The sequence below is a fragment of the Lasioglossum baleicum genome, chromosome 18 (genome assembly GCF_051020765.1).
Source record: "Lasioglossum baleicum chromosome 18, iyLasBale1, whole genome shotgun sequence".
Taxonomy (NCBI): domain Eukaryota; kingdom Metazoa; phylum Arthropoda; class Insecta; order Hymenoptera; family Halictidae; genus Lasioglossum; species Lasioglossum baleicum.
In genome coordinates this window covers 9,317,718-9,339,928 of record NC_134946.1, presented here as the reverse complement: position 1 = coordinate 9,339,928, position 22,211 = coordinate 9,317,718, and the positions used below count along the sequence as shown (strand labels likewise).

The 22,211-nt window shown below is 37.4% G+C and overlaps 1 long non-coding RNA gene across 1 annotated transcript in view; it reads right to left on the bottom strand.

The window, feature by feature from the left end:
- Nucleotides 1-15,459: 15,459 nt before the first annotated feature.
- The window catches only part of LOC143217784 (uncharacterized), an 82,630-nt gene continuing 75,878 nt past the window's right edge, over nucleotides 15,460-22,211 (bottom strand). Inside the window, exon 3 of the long non-coding RNA XR_013010897.1 lies at nucleotides 15,460-18,912. This is a non-coding gene — a long non-coding RNA (uncharacterized LOC143217784). The remainder of the gene's footprint in view (nucleotides 18,913-22,211) is intronic.

Below are 22,211 nucleotides of genomic sequence, written 5' to 3'. Positions count from 1 at the left end.
ACGCAGATCCACCGAATAGTTTCTTTCCGAGTTGAAATCCCGTTCGTATTCTTAAAAGGCGAACGGAAAAAGTTCAGCTGCTTGGTAAGCAATTTCAAATTCTTTTGAATTGTGCTCGGTACGCGGTCTAATTTCAACAACAGTAAAGAATAGCGTGCTTGCAACGTTGCTATTCTTTTTTTCCTTCTTCGAACAACTATGCGTATTCGCTCGAACGAGTTTAGTCTTTCAAATTATAATCATATTTATTTGAATCCTAAATTTCAACTATTCCGTTTAAAGAAATAGTAAAATAATAAAAATTTGGCACAATACATGTAATAAATTTGGTACACAAAGGTGGCAGTATACGTTCCATACTAAGTTATTGAACTTAGAAATCGATTAGAAAACATCGCAGATCAGTTTTTAAACATTCGTTACAAAGGGAAAGCTTCGATCTTTAACTCTACGGTGGTTTCAGTGACGAAACAAATTGTTCAATGTTTATACGGACATTTTAATTTGTAACATATTCCAGTGGCTTTCAATGTCGTCAGATCAAGAGTCCCCACTCTACCTTCCCCTTCTACAACGCTACATCCCACCCTTCATGTGCCTGGATACTGGCAGGGAAAGGGTAACTGTTTTCCATCAATTCGCGCTCCCTTCTCTCACCTGGCGACACTAGTCGCTGTATCTTGAAGACTCTACTTTTGCAATTGTTCATTTTAAAGCGAGTTTTAAAATGTTTATATTTGAATGAAGTTTTAAGGTGGGTCCAGCTATATTGTTGTACTATATTTTTTAACGAGAAAATTGCAGTCCAAATATCGACAACTTCTCGAGAATGGTAAACTTAGTGCATTTATTCTGGTTATTCTTTTTATAAGTATATAAATAAATGCAGTAATTATTCAGAAAAATGTCTTGACAATAATTCTAAAATATAGAATCTATTCAATATGTTGACAAGCTCAATATATTCTTTTATGACTGATTTGTAATTATAGATTAATGCCGGTGTGACGAGATATCGCCGATGATTTTCGCAAATGTCGCCTAATAGAATAGAATGTCGAACAATCGGAGACGTCGCGTCGTCGTTTCGACGAAGATCAGGTCGTTGTAACGCGACGGAGACAGACGTCGACGTGCCCTGTGCGTCGATAGGACGTCGAATGACGATTCACACCGGGCTATTGCATTCAATCATTGTCAAACCGTGCGTCAAACCGGGCGTGAAGCTGTATAGTCAACCCGAATTTCTCTAAGTTTAATCTGCATCGATATCTAACGCTATCGAAATCGCAATCGCAATCGCAATCGCATTCGTGTCAACCTATCGTGTCAACGATTCTCTGTATGAACCGGCATCTTGCGCTGCTACGTCCAAATTCTATCTAATGCAAACGATCGTCAGATTGTATGAAATATGTAACTAGACTGCGGATCTTTATGCAAAATAAAACTGTTTAAATCAGTTGCAACTAATAGGAGCTGCATAGACATCATGTATTACTTCACTTTGTCTGACATTTTCACTGTGTTTTACTTATTTTTGTTATAAATGCATTAAATCCGCAGTCTGATTATAATAATACTATTTACTCAAGGAGATACATGGATACATCTGAACTTGTTGAAGAATAAGAGCAATTCAAGAGTTTTTGTGATACATAAATCATGTTCCTTTGAAAATTCGGTACCTTAAACGGGTAGGATGTGGCAGCCATTTTTCCAACATGAGAAGAAGCTGGCCTGAAATACACGGTTCTCGAAAATTTGTCAATATCTAAACAGTGATAACTTCGTAAAAAGTGATCGTTCAGCAATAAATTTACACTCACTTTAAAGCTAGAGGAGCATCCAGTTTCATAATCTACAAATTTTTGTATTCTGGGGGTTTTCCCATGATCTACGGGGCGAGAAACTGGAGTCCCTTTTTTCCTAAAAAATGCTGCAAATTCAAACGCCTGTAGAAACCTTGAAGAATTTGTTTCCCGATTGAAATTACAACAGATTTAAAGAGTAAAGCTTCCTCTTCATAACGATGCCTTAAAAATTGGTGTACCATTCTTTTAAGTCGTTTTATCGAGTTTTTTAATGAGAGGTGTTCCGCCAAGTTTGCAGTAGCATAAGTTACACCACGAGGGCTTTACACGACCGAACTTGTGCCTCAATCTTGTTCCATAAAACAGTGAAAAAAAATCGTACATCAATTTTTGAGGACTCGTTATAAAGACGAGGCTTCAATCTTTAAATCTGTAGCGGTTTCATGTACGAGAAAAATTTTTGAAAGTTTTCGCAGTCGTTTGAATCCGCATCATTTTTCAGGAAAAATGGGTCTTCGGTTTCACATCTGCTGCATCATGTGAAAATATCACAGAGGAAAATGAGCACTCTCTGGCGAAAGTAAAGCTTTGAGTTTTAAAATGAGTCGAGGTTTATGGTTGTACCATCTGTTTTTTCGAAATTGTTTGAATTTATACATCGAAAATATTCTTATAGTCTAGAGAGTTAGTCTAGAAGATTCTACAAAAATTTCACAATTTCATCAGTGAAAGTAACTTTTAGGCTGATTGTTTGAATGATTTCTCCGGGTCCGTTATCGATAGACACGAGGCGTTCGGCCGGCTGTCATTCGTTATAGTGGCAGAGCGAGCACAACATTGAAATGCGACCGCAGAGTAATTTATCAATAACGTCACGTCGATTTTAACCTTTAGATAGTTCAATTTCAATCGTTTCTGTATTCTGTATTCCGTATTCCGTATTCAGCGTTTCACGTGGCACGCTCGCGAGCCGTATGTACGGGCGACGGGCGAGCTCATTTGCCAACGAAATATCGACAACGGAGGCGTTGAAACCGTGTCATGAAATCGCACGAATTCGTACGAGACAATCGTGGACCATTATTAACCCGTTTTACGAAAATCTATTAGGGTAAACGCAGGAGAGACGCCACGCCTTTTCATTAGAAGCCAACAACAACTTTGTTTTCGTAGTGATTAATACAATTTATTTTTTCTTAAAATAGCACATCGTATTAGGTTGTTGCATATGAAATGTCCGATTTTTACCAGTGACATTAAACAAAAGCAATTTTGTACCCAACATGTTCTATCTAGAAATTTCAAGTTTCTTGATTTGTATTACGGTAAAAATAAGATATTACGGTCATTCACGTTTTTCATATACAAGATTGTTATCTTGATTTTGTAGTTCTTTTTTACCATCAACGACTGGTAAGTTAATTAATCACCACATTTTGACCAAAAATCACATAATGCTATCGTCAATGAGTTATTTTTGCAGGCTTATAAAAGGAATACACGATAGTCGTGTTGGTTGACGTTGAAATAAACTTTATTTAAAAGTAAAATTATATATCTAAATTAAAATTGAACATAGAATATTAACACTAAACGTACCCAACTATAAAAGTAATAGGCACGTGGTTGCCTATAAAAATGACAAGAATGAATTCATTTAGACTTTGCGCGATTCTTATTATAACATGTGTTCTAATAAAGATTATGAAGGCATCCTTATAATTTTATTAATTGTGAAATAGAAAATCTAGAACAATAAACCTAACAATAAACCTAGAGACTATAACAGCATTTATTGATCGAAACGTTTTATAAGAGTTACATTCTACAATCGGACATTTCATATGCAACAACCTAATACATACATCTTACAAAATAGTTTTCAATTCTTTTTACATAGAATTAAATAAAAATCAGTCAAACATAAGAGCCACCCTAATGTACAAAAATGTGAACAACGATACATTCTCATTGAATTGTACAAAATTCAGGGCAAAATATTTGTTTTTAACGTGTTTTAATCTCATTGGGAAAAAATACCGCAGTAAAACGTAGTTCCAGTAATATAGGGTCCATTCACCCTAGTATTTTGATTTCATAGGCACTCGAGCAACGTGAAAATAAAGCACTATACTTACTACATATATGTATATCTCCATGTTTGTACATGGCGTCTCTCCTAGCGTTTACCCTGTGCTCTTTATCAAATAAGCAAAGAAGTTATTCGAAGATCGTTTGTGTTCTCGTTGCCGCATGAAAACCTGCGCTCGTTTAATTACAGACGCATGCACTCTCGGAAACACGCTTTGATTCGTTGGGCATTCGTAATTAATACTTTGCCCTAATTGAGCGAGATTTCCAGCGAACTGATTGTCGAGCTAACCGAGTGTGAACGCGGCGGTTTTTCGAAATATTACACATTCCCTCGAAAATTGCATTGTGCCGTAATTTCTCCACCATTTTACCATTGAAAAAATATCAAAAAATAATAGCTTCAAAAAAACAACTGCCGGGACGTGTGTATAATAATGCGCACGGATACATTGTTTGTTCGGTGAGTCTTTTTTTCAGTGTTTTATGCAGTTACAGAAAGACTGCAGATCTTTATATAGTACAAGTTTTATTTGTCAATTATATTAAATTGGAGACAAATAAACACTGCAGTCGCTTAATAAATTTAATGCGTCCAAAATAACTATGTTCCTAAATTGATAGAAGAGGTACATATTTGAAATGCTGTTTTTTAACCATTTTTTCAGTTTTCCAATCATCTTGATACAATTTAAAATAGTACAGATATTACGAGAATTTGAGAAGGCCAATATAGCATTTTCATTTAAAAAAAAAAACTTCGATCTGTTTACTGTTTCGTACAATTTATGCAGACAATTTTTATTTTGCATAAAGGTTAATCTACGTGCCATTATAAATACTAATTTTTACATATCAGTCAACGTGTTAAACAAAATAATTCAATTTTGATTTCAGCGAATATTTCGGGAATTTTTGATTTCCGCCAAAACGAATAGAACAGGTCCTAAAACCTTCTGGGGGTAATTGTAAAGATCAGCCCTGAATCGTTCTACTTTCAACAATTTTACCAGTCCCGTGTTTGAATTTCGTTCAGAAGTGCATGAAAGTGGCAGCGTGTTGCACTTCGGAGGATTTCGCATTTCCGGTTTGTTGGGCGTTCCGAAAACCGAGGCGAAAGAAATTAGACTGCTCCATCACGCAGGCTAATTGCAATCTTAATGACTTGATCGATAGCCGATAGATCGTAATTGATATGATTACTGCGCCGACCCCGGGGTCGCTTGTTAATACGTTCCGTATTTACGAGGGTGGACGATGCACAGACTGCAATCAACCACTGATTGTTTATCACCAATCAGTCGCCGGTCTACGATTGCCAATCATCTCGAAATTCGGCTATTGTAATTGAAACGCGTCCCGAGGTCGCTTCTGTTTCTCTTCGGGCACTCGAAAGATCGCAGCGACCGCCGCTGCGCGCCGCGCCGTGTCGTTCCGGAGAGCGCCGACAAGCTTTGCCCATTAACCAAAGTTGCGCCCTTCGTCGATTAATTCGATCGAAAGTTTCTCGTCGCAAAAATTCGTCGCGCAATTCTTCGATGAGAAATTGATTGACTCACAGGAACCTGCTCCCTATCCTCTTATGTAGCGGAAGAAATCGATTCGTCGAGTTCTCCTCTCGAGATGGGAAGCCAAGGACGAGGAGGAGTGAGTCGAGTATGGCATAATTCCTCGAGGCCTTAAGGATGCATAGAGTTCGAAAGCTGGGCCATTGGGATATCTTCGTTAGATTCTGCTCGATTCGCAATCAATCTATTATTATAGTCCGATGAAGCGTGGCACGCTGATGTCTGGATATATGCGAAAACTTCGAAATTGAAATGTTATTTTGTATCGCATAGAGACAGTATTTCTTGACGCAACTTTTCTAATTTGAAAGTTTCTTAAAGTCAGCTTAGACCAGAATATTCGTTGTATTTTTCTTATTAAAACGAGTCCAAACACGATACTGTTCGCATTCTCTTTACTTATTTAATCCACGATATAGTAGAACCTCGATTATCCGAACCGAATCTGCACAATTCTATTATCTTCAAATATTATTGTATTTTTCTGATTAAAACGAGTCCGAACACGATACTGTTCGCATTCTCTTTACTTATTTAATCCACGATATAGTAGAACCTCGATTATCCGAACCGAATCTGCACTTTCTATCATCTTCAAATATTATTGTATTTTTCTGATTAAAACGAGTCCGAACACGATATTGTTCGCATACTTTTTACTTATTTAATCCAACGATATAGTAGAACCTCGATTATCCGAACCGAATCTGCACTTTCTATTATCTTCAAATATGTTGATTTCATTTGTAAAACAGGGGTGTAAGTTGTAGAAATGATCAGATTACAATCTAAAGCAATCTATGTATGCTCATTACAATTATACAAACTATGTTGTGAACCGTACTATCAGTTCGGATAGTCGAAGTTCTACTATTACGAGGATTAAACAAGTTAATACAGTAGAACTTCGATTATCCGTGCTATTTAGAGAAACATGATAGTTCGGTTAATACAACAATTACATAATCTCAGTGCTGAATTTCATCCTTACTGAAGTGTGTAGTAAATCGTGTAGCGTAAGGGTTGGTTTAACGCAAACCTAATTCCTTGTGGAAAGCATTCAGATGATAAAGGGTAAAGAATACGGACATCAGAGGCCCGTATAATCGAGGTTCTACTGTATAAAGCGAACAGTATCGCGTTTGGACTCATTCTAATCAGCGAAATGTCACGAACATACTGGTAAAAGTGTCACCAAAGAGTCATTATAAGTGACAGTTGTATTACTGGATTAATAATTAACTTACGATCTACATACAATACAATTCATTATACGTATCAATCAAATTTTAACCTAGCACCGTAGCTAATTGTTCTGCTATCCTAACATTCGTGTTCCACTGATCAGTTCGGATAGTCGAGGTTCCACTATTTCGTGGATTAAACAAGTACACATAAAGCGAACAGTATAGTTCGGACTCATTCTAATCAGAGAAATGTCACGTATATGCTGGCAGAAGGTTCATACAAAATAATTGTAGAGAAAAAGTTTCCGTCATTGTTTTCTTCATATATCGAGACACATCTTGAAAGTTTTCTTTTTGGACCCTGTCGGAATTCACTGGGGGATATAATGCGAGGGTTGGTATGCGTAAATATTTCAAGTATTGTAGGTATATGCGTAGGATAGACTTCGTTTTGGTAAACCCACCTTCGAGCACGATCGTCCCCGCTGTCTGAGTCAGGCTTACCCGATTAATTTCACGCGAGCCAACGTTCCGTTACATCGTCGCGATCGCGCGTAAGTGGGATTTACGACTCTGAGAAATTCAAACGACGGGTTGCGGTATTCGAGACAGAGACGTAACAGGTATTTCCACGGTAACTGGTCTGCGTTTGCACAGACCGTAATACCTTCTCCACAGGTATCTCCGTTATATCATACAGGTAGCTCCAAAAAGTATTGGCACACGAAATCTCCGATTTTCGGGGAATTGTCGACATTCGCGTTATTTCAATTTCGTAAAAGGGGTCCCGCAACAGTAAACCGACGCTCATTTTAAAGCTCGAAGCCTCCACTTTCATCGCCCATCATTCATTTTGTTCTTTCACCACCTACCGTTCGTTTTATTTGTTGTTTCCACGCGATTTATTGGCAGCGAAATTGAAGACACCGTATTTGTCTACAATACTGCAAATTGAAACGTTGAACAATTTTTTTCGTCACTGAATCTACCACGAATTTAATCATTGAAGGTTCCCCTTTAAAAATACATCGTGAAACTTCATGTACGATTTTTTCCCTCATTTGAGCTTTGAATTGAAGCTTTGGATCTTAAAATCCATGGTGGAGTCATTCACCAAATTAATTTTTTAATGATTCCACATGGACGTTTCAATTTGTACCACATTTTGGAGAAAACGTATAAATATGTACAATATTTATTACACGATAATAACTATTTCACAATAAATGTTGCTTGTATCATTCAAGATAATGAACACTACGAAACAACAAAATAAAGTCACAGAAGGAGTAAAATATTCGAAAACCATTTATGCAAAATCGGCCAATACGTAAATGTCCGAATGCTTACAGGTATACGATCGTGTTTTACTTGCAGGACTGAATTTTTCTGGAATCATGGAAATGTATTTGAATCGGTTCCTCAACGATATTCTCGATGAGGAAGATTGGTCGTTGAAGGCCGTTTATTCTAGAGGCGATTTGCTTATCCGAGAGTTTTCGAGGGACTGTTTTGCATTTGATCGCGCGTTACCGAATAACTCCGGAAGACCGAGTTCCTCGGATGAAAGTTAAGCACGTTGTTTGATCGGCGAGTTTTCGATGTAGGTGGTTTTGCGAAATTCTAAACTCTAACTAGTTGGCCGGTGAAAGAGGTGGAGAGAGAGGACGCTTCCTGATTTTCCTGTCGACGGCGGTCGTCTCTCTTCAGGGTGTGTCAAAATGAATTTAACGCGTTCACTGGTAACGTGGTAACGTTCCCCTATTAACACGCTAACTGCTACGGTGGTCACTTGCGGGCGACACTAATCTTTAGCCAAGTTTGGAAACTCATTTTTATCTGTATATTCGAATAAACCAGATTTTATTAGGATTTTTGAGAAAGAGGTTCAAAGTACTACTGTGATAAATTTTAACTTTTTAAATATTATCGTGGACTGATTAAAATTGCTAAAGAGAGAAACAAATTTTTATTCCATTCCTCTACCTTATAATTATCACTAAACCTACCGATATACAGTGGTCTAGAAGTCAGTTCTAGTGCGAATTGTGCGAGGAAAAAATTGACATTTTGTGTAAAAACTACTTTTAAATATTTGAGTAAAGTAATACAATAAATTTAATACTGACTGCTAGACTAAAATAAATTTACAATACTGACTTCTTGTTTATTAATATAATAATTAAGTGTTACAAATATATATATATATATATGATATAAAAGATTATTATTCACTGTCAGAGTTTGTATTTGATCGAATTTTTGGTGCTTTTAAGCACGTAAAAATACGATGCAATTCACGTAATCAAAGCACTTGACAAAGTATTTGATCAAAGCACGTAATATACGATGCAATTAAAAAAAATTGTTGATCTTTTGACCTTAAAATTCAAGATCAAGGTCAATTTTACGGCAACTTCCTTAGTTCAATTTCAACGAAATCGAGGGTGTAGAATTATCCTATGGTAGCCGCGACGTATAATTTCTTTACACCCTGTACATGTTTCCAAAAGAACGCATAGTGGAGTTTCGGTCATCGCGGTAATCGACGGGCTAATGTCTAGATAAAGAGACTCCGCTTTGACCTTGAGCTGGTCCGGGCCGATTCGTGAAAACCGCAAATGGAATTTCCATGGGTGTAAGTGGAGGAAAGAGAGCGGGGGATATCCCTGGGGAATATTGGCATAGGTATTAGTAGCGGTACCCGCAGTGTTTCAAACCCCTATGGCAAAGGAACCGTCTCTGCTCCTGGCTCTGCTCTGCTCCGGAGTTAGGTGCGTTTGTATTTGTACGCGTGTTCCTTATACGTGCATGTCGGTTTCCTAGCTAGGCTACGACCACCGAGACGAACATACCACGACTACGACCACGACTACGACTACGAGTTCGATCATACTGCCATCGCGGGGCTGAACTCTATATGCGGATCTTTGCTAGCAATATGCAGCCTCGCGCTTCTCGCATAAATCACTTCTCGCAATATCTATCCGACCCTTTCGGCTCCGGTATTCCTCGAGGAGCCTGACTTTCATATCCCTCAGTTAGGAAACATGACTATGTTATCCCGAACATCGCGAGATTCAGCTGCTTAACTACGAATCATTTTTCTAAGAACACTGTGTCGCACGAACTACCGCTGCTCCATCACCAACTAATATTTAAAAATGATTAATAGTCGTTTTGAATGTTAGTCATAGCAAAATATTCATTAATCAAAACTTTTTGATTAGTTAGTGATAACTAAATTGCAAATAGTTAGTCACAGCTCTAAGTAGTCGTTAGCTATTGCTTATTAGTGAATTAGTAGTTGATGATCAGTCATCAATCTTTAGTCATCAGTAGACTGCGGATTTTATGCATTTATAACAAAAATTGGTACGACCAATTTAAGGCAGTGGACATATTCAAAAAATTTAAGAACATCAACGTATTAGTTTCAGTTCAATAAAATAATTAAAACAAGAAAGAAATTTTTATGTAACTTCTGTGAAATTTCGATTCTTGGAATCGACGTAGACATTTTTTATTTTGCATAAAGATCCGCAGTCTAGTCATCAGTCAACTTACGATTAACATACATTAATATTATAATTAGTCATAACCAACTAATCAGAAAGTTTTGACTAATGACTATTTTGCTATGACTCACATTCAAAAAGTCTATTAGTCATTTTTAAATATTAGTTGATTATATTATCCTACACTGACAGCAAGTCGGTTACTATTTTCCTATAATACTTGAATTCCGTATTTTTGTTATAACTCTTTAATAAAGCTCTGTGACCTATGTTTACATAACATTTTTTTCTTATTTAGTGCCATAGAATATACTGACAAAGTTTGAACCTTAAAATCTGGGACACCCTCTATATAAGTATCTACACGCAAAGATTAAACATTATTAACGAGGAACATGAGGTATAGAGATAAAAGGCTAACAATAGAAGATATATGCTTCATCCAGTTACGCATTAATCGGAAGATAACTCGAGATAAGAATTTTGTCTCCTGTTCGCAATTCGCGTAATTAATGTAGCGGAACGAAATCGTCGAACACTGCAGCAAACACAAGATGATCGACACAATCTAACAAGATATCGTTGGAACTCACAATGCAATGCAACCTTTCGTTCCGAGATCGCAATCGATACCGCATATCGATGAGGAACAAGCAATTACGATTTATCGGCGCAACTAACATTTCCGGCGTTTTTATAAAGTGGCGAGTTACAAGTTGGAACCAAAAAATTTTGTTTAACCATGACGCATCCTAGCTGAAAATATGAAAATATTTGGAGACAGTGTTGAAGACAATACCTTATTAGTCAATTAACGTCCAGGGTAAGGACATTGACATCTGTATTTTCCCGAATTTCTTCTGATTTTTCATTTTTCGCAACCAGAGTTTGCAACTGAAAAATCGGAAAAAATTTTCGGATATGTGGTTCGATATGCTGAATGTGTCAGATTCTTTTTTAGAATTTTTACATGTCAATAAATAGGAAAAATGGGGTAAAGACTGGTTTTTAGTTTATTCCCCGTGACTACCCTTACGGGGGAGTTAATGGGGTTGAAACTTGGCAGAGAGGGTTCTGTTTTCTCGTCAAATTCGGCAGAAAAACATTCCGGAATGTGGAAAAATGTTAGAAAGATATCATTTTGTCACACAGTGTATATCTAAATAATTTGTGTCTCTTTTAATCGCAGAATGTAGTCAAATTCAACAGCCTCCGACTTGCGATTTCAAGGAGATCCTCAGGTTCGAGAGGTTAATATAGGCATGGGGTAGTGGGCAACACAGAAGAGCTCGATCAAGGATAGATTTTCCAGTATAGTTGTTCCGGGGAGAAGGGAAGAAAAGGAATTGGAAGAATCGTGGAAGAATGCGAGGACGTCGCGGATGAGGGATGGGGGTGGGGTAGGGTGAGCTGGCGTTGAAGGCAATGATGGTAGGTCGTTAGCGTTAATGAATAAGTAAGGTTAATTTGCGAATGGGTTTCACACTACGCGTTGCTACGACCGCTCGCACCCGAGGGCATCCATTTCATTATCGAGACTGAAGCACCTCTTGATCCATCCTCCCTCCACGACTCCTCTTTCTCACAGGCAGGTTCACACGAGCTCCACAGATCTCGACCCCTTCGTTTACAACCTTTGAGAGTTTCTACTTTAAGGTCCCCGGGTACGAGTATTTCTGCTGTTTCGCAAAAAGAAGGAGCGACGGTGAATCGGTGAAAAAGCCAGAGAGGGAGAGACAACGGGAGAGGGAGAGAGACGGTGGCAGAGTAATCCTTTGGTTGACGCGCGCACTTATCATTTGGTAGGGTGCGTCGCGCTTGCTTCCCAGCGAAGATGGAATCAACTGTAACGGATGCTGCTCGTTCGTAGATGTTTAGGGAGCCTCGCAGAGTGCACGGTGTATCTGCGAAGAGAATACCCTGTAATGGTTGCATTATTCAGTCGGATTCGAAGAGAAAAGTACACGGTAACAGCGACCAAGTGAAATGGGAACGTCTGAAAAGAAAGTCTAAAAGAATTTTTAAAGCGGAACTGCGAGCCGGGGAAACGGTGACGTACGACCCATAACGAACCCTACACGCACCATCCGTCGATCTCCGTTCTCGTCAAAAGCTGTAACACAACAAACAATTCCGCCGACAAACGCTTAGAACTAGATTGCGGACTTTTAATGGAAAGTTACGACTTTCTGCATCCTTTGCAAGAGAGAGAGAGAGAGAGAGAGATACTAAGACTAAAAATAAAAATGTCTTCCTTTAATTCTTTTAACAAGTCGACAATCTCTTAACTCACTTTTGTCATAAATGCATAAAATCTGCTGTTATAATGTAGATGCCTTGTATTGCTTTTATACAGTGTGGAAAAATAACATATTGATGATATGATTACGTGATTTTTAGACAACATGTTGTGACTAATTAACGTACTATTCGTTGATGGTAAAAAAGGACTACAAAATGGAAATAACAATCGTATAAATGAAGAACATGGATTGACCAAAAAATTGAAAATTTGGATGACCAAAACAAATCGATATCTACATTTTGTTCTATCATATTTAAATGCTGAAAAATTGAGCTGAACATAGACTAGATAAACTTCAAATGATCTCAGAATTTATTCCTTTCACAGAAGTATTGTACAACATTTTTGGGACATCCTGTGTGTATGTAATAGAATTTAAGGGATAAAGTTTTGAAGGGATTCAGTCTAGTTTGTCGCCAGAGGTATTTTTCTTGAGCCATTATCGCGCATAACCATTATAAACTATCCAGTTCGCAACGTTCACAGGGTGTTCCGGTTTTCGTCGAAACGTGACGACACGTGAAATGGAAATATTTGAAATACAACCGGAACATGACTCGAAACGCGGAGCTTTAGGTATCAAGCATCACTTGGTGCCGTCTGAAAATTTACGACGCGGATAATTCGAGGCCCGAGCTGCGCCTCCGTCTTCAACAGTGCTTAAGTATAGACGGTGCAGAAAATGAAAGGTAAACGGCAGCTTCTAAAAAGTCAAAGTTACATTTCCTGCAAATAATTGAATCAATGCTTCATTAAAAGCAAAATTGTGGAAGCTGGGAAGTCGGAGACTACGAAAATCTCGGGAAGAAGAGTGAGTTTCAAATATTGCATCAGTTGTAGCAAATATGAGTCAAGTAATTGTTATTCTTTTCTAAGAATTTAACAGGATGAAAATAGTACATATATATTCTTCAATTCTTTTAATCCTGTTACTGTTTTAATTTATTCATTTTTGCAAAATGCATAAAATGAGTAAATTAAAGAATTTAGATATCCTGTTTTGAATTGTTTTCAACTCTGTATGGTTGTAAATAAATTCTGTATCTTGGAATTTTAATGCAGATAATTTTTATTTTGCATAAAAGTTCTATAGAGTGATAGGAATTCAAAATGATAATTTGATAATACTTTCTAATGAATTTGATTGAATATACTAAGATATACATAATTATATAAATATTTATTATGTATATAATTATAAATATATATGATCTAGAGTGAGTGTTATTGAATACATATACTAAAAATCAGGTTATTGCACTTGAATCCATTTGGCACCAGTTAAATTTTTCGCAACGAGTGTTCGTTTGAACATGTATATTTTCAATATGTAAAGCAATATCAATTTAAGATATTATTATAGTTTTACGAAGTTTGGTTTCGTTCGTACGAATCCATTTCAATGAAAGACAATCAACAGAATTCTACAGTGCTAGCAACCGAAGGCCAACAATACACACGTACGAACAATGTCTCGTTACTAATGGTAAATCGATATTTATACTGCAGTGTAAGAGACAATAAATCACTTAGATCCCTTTGCACGGACTTGTTCCAATGATTTGCTTGGTAGTCAATTTTTCAAGCGTTTAAATAGTCATTTTGCACAACGCCCAATTACTACAATTATTCACAACGTTAGTCTAGTTATTGAAGTAATCATTCCGGCTTCTGCCATTTTATTATTTTCATATTAGTATGATATTTTATGCTGCCATTTTACAGTTCATGAAATAAAAATAATTTTCAAGTCTATTTCAAACTATTTTTAATTTATTATACAACTTTATCGCTGCCATTTTATAGTTCACAAGATAAAAATGATTTCAAAGTCGATTACAGACTATTTCCAGTTTAGTATTAATATTTTACGCTCTGTTATTATGTTCCAATAAATAAATATAACTTCAAAGTTTGTTACAAATTAATTATACATTAGCCCTTTGCAGTCGGAGCTACTTTGACTTGATTATCTAGAATAATTCCATTGTGTATAATTTTATTCTTTTTATGGATATGAAATTGATATAATAACTCATGCAATACTTAAATGTATAGTAATTGATTAGTATCGATCTGCATCGATTTCACTAGAGAAGAAATCATATGTTGACATCTTCAATTTTAAAAATTTTCCAACAATTTTGAATTTCATCTACTCAAGTTTGCCATAAATACATAAAGATCCGCAGTATATTGATTAGATACCAACATATTTTTAATAATAATGGTACAGCAATTTTTCACGATTTTCGGCCTGTAACTGCAATAAATCTAAAGATTCTTACATCTTTCAATGCCTGTAATTTCTTCTCACATCAACCGATTTCGATGAAACTTTCAAAGTGCATATAATTGACACAGATCTACAAAATATACTTTTTAAATTTTCAATAAAGGCCCACATAAAAAACTGGTAAAACGCAACTTTTAATATTTTTTCTACAATTCCGATCATTGCAATTTTGTCCCAATACAGTAATTCTTCGATCGGAGTCTTGGGGGGTGTCTCCGATCGGAGTCCAGTGCCTACTCACTCCACTGCCGGCCAACGCTGCTCCGCGCCGTAGAGCGGCGATGATTGATCTCGGCTCGGGTATATCGGTGTGAACACCACACATTGACTCGAGTGAATCGAGTTCTCAAACTTCTTAATTTTAATGATCGGTTTATGGGACTTTTACTAGCTTATTCCTGGCGTTTCTCTGATTAAAATGATACCAAACACGATATAATTTCAACGTTATTTAGTGGTTTAATCGACGGTAAAAGTTTCGAACGCAACGAAGAAGAGCGTATTGGAAAGAAAGAGATGCGAACAGTAGCCGCCGCCGGTTCGCGTCTCTTTCTTTCCAATACGCTCTTCTTCGTTGCGTTCGAAACTTTCATCGTCGATTAAACCACTAAATATTGGCCAAATTATATCGTGTTTGGTATCATTTTAATCAGAAAAATGCCACGAATATGTTGGTAAAAGATCCATAATGATATCATAGAAAATAAGAAAGCTGAGGTCTCGGTGTTTCATTGTGATGACGCACGGGCCTTTAAACTGTGCCGGCGACGGCGACACGCGATCCTATTTCATTCTGTCCTTCTCTATGTTCGGCTCGTCGTTTGAAGTCTCGGCGCGGTAGACGCAGTCATAAAAATATAGCCTCCGTACTCTACCCAAGTCCGTCCAACACCCGGGTGTGGAGACTCCGATCGAAAAATTACTGTATTTATGTCACAATATTTTTGTGACCGACTGTATTTCATTTTATTCTAACGTTTTTTGGTAAACATAATTCTGTACCAATAATACATGAAAAGAGGAGTGCCTAAACACTTAAGAGCGATAGTGTATAATACATTTAATCATTCTAAAAATCGTATAATAAGTTGAAGAAGCTAGCTTAAGGCTTCGGCGGTGTAATGGTTAAATTGTAACCTAAATGACAGAATATATATGAACGGGCCACGGGATTTTGCATGTTGCGTTTGCTTGAAAAGCACGGTGATATATATTTACAGTACAATGCATCCATTTTAGAGATTTTATAGGGAAAAGGTAGAACTGCCTTCGTAATACGAATTGTTGGAACGATTCTTTCGTGCAGCAGTGTTTCTCGTATGGCCTGACTATTACGATCGTTTGTATTCCTCGTAAAGCGACCACTGAATAGCAAAGAGTTTAAAGAAAAGTGGTCATCCATTGAACTGGATGACGGTGAAACGTGACAGGGAAAATGTCCCTCGAGGCCGAAACGACAGTCGGAATTCCATGTCCTGTTTCCTAATTTTTTACTTTACTATAGCAAGCTTGCCGCGGCTCGTTCCGGTATAGAAACGTTCATTTTTCAAAAAATGTTTAAAACCCCCAGTTTCTCCTCCGACCGAATGGATTTGGTATGGAAGTTTAATTCGTTTGCTAATTGGCGAACGCGAGACAGTCGAGCAAAGCAATTGTTATTCAAAACGGAATTAAGAGGATTTCGAGAGCGTCGACGGCAAAAAATACATGCAGTTGGTCTCGTGTTTATAAGTCGTTTGTTTGTAATATTTGAACGAGATTCATTACGTAAATAAGGTTGATTTGTTTGAAGAATGTCTACAGGAGAAGATTTTTATCGCAGCAGTGAAGCGTGCGACTATTTTCGTTACATATTTTATAAATTATAATTTTCAATTTGATGAATTTATATTCAGAGAAAAATTAAAAAGTTTTATTTGTGACAGGGTTATTATAACTTTCATATTTTCTCGTATCGAAAAACGATAAAAATATATGTATAGTAACAATTATGGTTTGTGAAAGAGACATTTTTTAATTAATATGACATCTTCCGGATTTTTTGGGCTCAGTAATCCTCTTGTCGTTATTATTATTATTGATAAATGTAGCAGTTTATCGTCGATCCATACGCAATTCACAAGAAACAAAATCGTCATTGAATGTTTATATACTTAATATTAAAATCCAAAGCTCAAAAGGAGAAATAGAAAAGCCATCTTAGTCACTGAGGTCGAAAATGTGAAAGTTACACGAGTGAAATTTTGAGAGAATGCATTGTAGTAATCACGTTAAAAATTTTTGGAAAAATCCAGAGTTCCATGGGAAAATCAGCGGGAAAAGAGCGAAAAAGGAAACTGTACGAGATGCGAGAAAAGTTTTACGTGCTGCAAGCAATTCCGCGTTAAAATGTTGCAAGTTGGCAGCACTATCAGAAACTATAGTGTTAAAAACGACAGTCTGGAGAACACTGAAGCGTCCTCCACATATTCATTGAGCAAAAATGGTAGTTGACCTTAAAACTTTCGAAGAAACATGGTAAAGTACGTTTGCGATTTTTTAGCAATGCGGAAATGCATACTTTCCTAAAATTCAACTAAACATCAAACATTTATCTTGAAATCAATGGAACAATTACGATGGCGTAGTGAGGTTAGAATAAATTTTTAGTTTATATGTTTATAGTGTATTGTGGTGAGGTTTGAATAAATGTACAGTTTTTATGTTCATAGTTTATTAAAGAAAAGCAGTATTCATGATTGGTTACACACATACACAATAGCGTAAAATAATATTAATAATAATATACAAGGCGACCCCAGATAGCAGACAGTAAACATAAGCATTATACATAAGCTGCGATTATTCAATTAGTTATTGAGTTACCCTGCACGTCAATTTATAAAATATATAGTTTCGATTGTGTTAACTTCATCATTTCAATGGGTATAAAATTTTGTGAAAGCATTTTTTTAAGGTACTTTGAAAAGTGCACTAGAAAAAAAAACGATTTTCGGTACAATTACACGAGAACCACCTCTTAAGCTTCTTGAATTAAAGTTGCACTAATATCATAATAATTATTCATTAATACTTGCACGTGTATGAATAAAAATCTATGCAATCTCTCCATCGCAAAAGCAAATCTTCCGAAATCGAGCTTGCAGAAATATGGTTGGGAATGGACTGTAATTCGCAGGGGATGGGGGGTTGTAAATACGAACCTTGTCGTATCGACAAGCCAATGCTTCGACGCACACAAGATTTTTCATAGTCGGTGGGAAGAATGAGAATAGGGCTGAGGAGAAGAAGAATACCGTAAGTAATCAAACCCGCTTAGGGAAATGGACGTGGATCTACGGTAAAAAGTGGGGAGGAAAATATCTTAAACAATTATCGCGAAACCCCAGCCGGAGTCCTGCAAAGCCGGGTCGACGTTTCGGAGGGCAGAACGAGCAGAAAAATTGCTTTAAACGGAAAAAATGTGGCAAGAGACCGCAGACTTGGCTCATTGTCAGTGTCGTTCTACTCGCTCTCATTGTCAGTCCTCGCAGGGTCCCGTCCGTTTCCCTTCCTTCCGTCAGCCCATTTTGTTATTGCTCTCTCGCTCTCTCTTTCGTTCGGACTCTCTGTCTCCCTTTCTCTCTCTTCCTTTCTCCCGAGGTTCCTTCCACGTTGCGTCCCTCTGTCTTTCTGTCTCGCTGCGGATTGCACCCTTCTTTTCCGGCGCGGTCTCTCTCTATTCTCCTTACGGTCTTTTCTAACAGCAAGAGAAAGTCGACGAGGGAAATACTCTCATCGTCTCCGGTGGTAATTTTTCAACCTTCTCTTTGACTCGCAACCCGTCCCCTTAACCAGCGGCTCCCGTGTCTACCTTGTCCCCGCGCCGACTTTCCCTAGTCTTCTGAACAGTATTTCGCAGCCTCCGACACCGATCCTCGTACCACGATTATCCTGCTTACCCTACGCACCTTGCAACTCAGTCTCGGAAACGTTCCTGGCCGATTTTCCTCAACTGTTAGCCTTCTTAATCAAGCATCTAGCTTGATCGGGCTTGATCGGGGTTTAAATACAGAGAGTGTGTTGACGTGTGTGGACTTTTGGACCGAAATATTACTTCTATCTTGTGCAGATTTCTTCGATTTCTCTTACCGCTAGAACATAGAAAACGATAACCAGTAAGCTAAATATCGACGACAGCCAGACTTGTGCTAATTCAATTACATCGTATTTCAATTACACAATTGAATTACGTTGTATTTCAATTATATAGTAATTTAACTACGTCGTAACTGAATTATGTAAGTAATTCAAACCTTTCAATCAATTCAATTAGTAAGTATTTTAATCAGATGTGTAATTGAAATACGATATAATTCAAATACAGGTCTCCAAATTATAGGCCAGAACTTTGAAGAAGTGCGATATATATTTCTGTTTGTCTTTCATATACTTACTTGTTTGCTGTCTATGCGACGCACAGTGGGACCTTTCGTCCAAATCGGAGACGAAATCAAAGAACTTCCGATAGAAATGAGGTAGAGCGATGAAATTTTTTTTTTTTTTAAATTAAAGCTGAAACTTTCCAGAATATGGGAAAAATAGGGAGATTATGGTACGAACGTTTTTTAACCGAGAAAATTCGTTAAACATGTAGAATTTCAAGAAATCGATTTTGCAATATCCTGAGGTCGTAGACAAATTTTGAGACCAGATTTGAAATCAGCGTGAAAAAATCTACGGGAAATGATATATAGCAAAAATTTAAAAAATTTTTTTCCGCACGTGGTATTGGAAAAACCACAATTTTCTCGAAATTGTGCAAGTTTAACGAATTTTCTCAACGTTAAAAAACGTTCTTACCATAATCTCCCTATTTTTCCCATATTCTGTAATGTTTCAGCTTTAATTTTAAAAAAATTTCATCACTCTGCCTCATTTCTATCAAAAGTTCTTTGATTTTGTCTCCGATTTGGACGAAAGGTCCCACTGTGCGGTGCAGTTTCTATTCCTCGTCTTCGTTATACTGTTTTAAAGTGCGTGCAAATAAATACTTTCGTGGTTCACTGTACGTTCAAAACCACGATCTCTAATGGAAACGCAGAGGAACGTAAATGTCCTGTATTTTTGTCCCCGATTGGACTTCAATAATGACTCGCTCTAATCCCGTATATTTATTAGTTCCAGATGTGTATCGTGTCCGCTGCTATCGCCGAGCAAAAGAACAAATCGCCCCGCCTTGGAGGAAAGAGGGAAGCACGGTAGCGCGCGGGTAAATAAGGTGTCTGTGACCGATTCCGATTCCGGTGCCGGAAACCGGTGCAGCCAAGTCTTTTATGAGATGTAGGTAGCTACATGGTACTCCAGAACCTTTATTGCATCGCACAGAAGTGGAACCTCGTTTACACGAACTCGGCTGGCGCGGGGCAGCGCGGCACGGCGCGGCACGGCGTCAGGATATCCAGACAATCGAATTTTTCGGATAATCAAACGACACTTTCCTCTCATCCCCGGCACTCTATCCTCTCGTTTTCTCGAAGAAAACCGAGATCCACCTATCCGGTTGTGAGTTCGTCGATTTTATGAATCGCTATGGGCTAATTGTCTCCGGGAAATGGAAGGTGACGACTCCTCCGCATCGAATCCAACGCGGAACGAAGGTTTGACCTAATTAGGTGCCCAATTCCGTTAAGTGACTGGCACAGTCGCTGATATTCTGTCCCGAATTCGGAGGAACTTAACGATGCATAGAAATTAATGCAGCTATTTAATCGTTACCTCTCGCAGATTGTCTCGGCTGCGATACAAAAGGCTCCATCGGACGTGAAATTGCGTTGTCTGAAACTTACGCGCGAGGCTACTTAATTCCCATTGTTTGTTGTATTGTACTTCGGTGCTGGACACAATAATAAAAGACACTTTACGTATTTACGAGTTTCGTATATTTATAAGGAGGTATACAGTTTATGTGTTGTTTGCTTAAGAACTCCACGGTGGACGCACAATATCGTGAAATTTAATGGTGTGCTACAAAAACTTTGGAAAAAGAATTGTAAGCCTAGGCTGAGCTTCACTTTGGGGGACCAAAAATGTTCAACTTTTTCTATATGTAATCGTATAGTCTTTGACGAGAAAATGTCAAAAATGTAAGTTTTAATGGCCGGAGTTCACTGGTTCGAAAGTTAGACGCGTGTAAAGTTGGCCGAATTCAAGCGTTTTTGAAGACCGCTGCCATGCTGATTTGTGTATCAGATGATTGCATAAGTTCGTGTCCGATTTTCCTAGATGTCGCAAACTGTACTGCACGGCGGAGTGTAAAAAATAAAAAATTATACAGTCGCCTCTCTTTTCTAATTGTAGAATCTTTTACAATTAGAAAAGAATGGTGACTATATCATTGGTTAATAAAGCTGTATTCTTTAAAATTTAGCCATTGAATTTTATTTTCAAATCGGGCACAAACTTATGCAATCATCTAATACTAACGCATTATCAAATCAGCAGAGCTGCTACGTCACACCGCAAGCATTTACAACCAGCCATTTTGAAGCGCTATTGGCTTTGAAATGGCCAAGGCGATAGGATGACCATTTGTTATGGCTAACACGATATTCCGATCAACGCCATATGTTATGCCTAACGCGATAATAATGACTAGATTGCGGATCTTTATGCATTTATAGCAAAATTAAATAGGTGAAATTCAAAATTAAGAAAATGTTAAAAATTGAAAGTGTCAATATACATATATGATTTCTCATCTATTAAAATTATTAAAGTGTGCAATCGACGCAGACAATTTCTATTTTGCATAAAGATCCGCAGTCTGTTAATGACAAACGCCATATTGCTAAATGTCGGTAAAATAGTGACAATACAATATAAACTATTTTCGACATTTTCAGTCGCCGCAGTGGAATAGGCCTACAGGGGATACCACTGACAAAAAAAAACGCATCAACAATAGTACCTCATAGGTGATGTGGAAATCTATTGATATGTACCAGCATCACCCCAAAGGGCCACGCCTGGTTCATATGGTACGGGCCTGAGGTAGATCGAGATCTATGACCATCATGGGGAGCGAGACGAGGGGCCGTGTCAAGGAGGCATAGCCATGGGAAAAGGATTTTTAGTTGTGTCATGCGTTGTATTTTATGTATAATAAAATATAAAATAAATAAAATATAAAAAATCGTACGCTATTTTCAACACTCCATATGTTCTTACACATTTAAAATTGTTATGTATATGGTAATAAACAAAGCTGTAATTTTATTGAAGACAAATAAAGAATAATTGTTACCACAATTAACGTGTTCTTTTTTCCACGCCCTCAAAAAACTCAAACATTGAAATTCACTACTGATTCATATTCGCCTAATACAAAATTCAATTACCGAGATTTTCGACAATTTTCGATCGTCTGGTTTGTCGTTGACTTGAACTACTG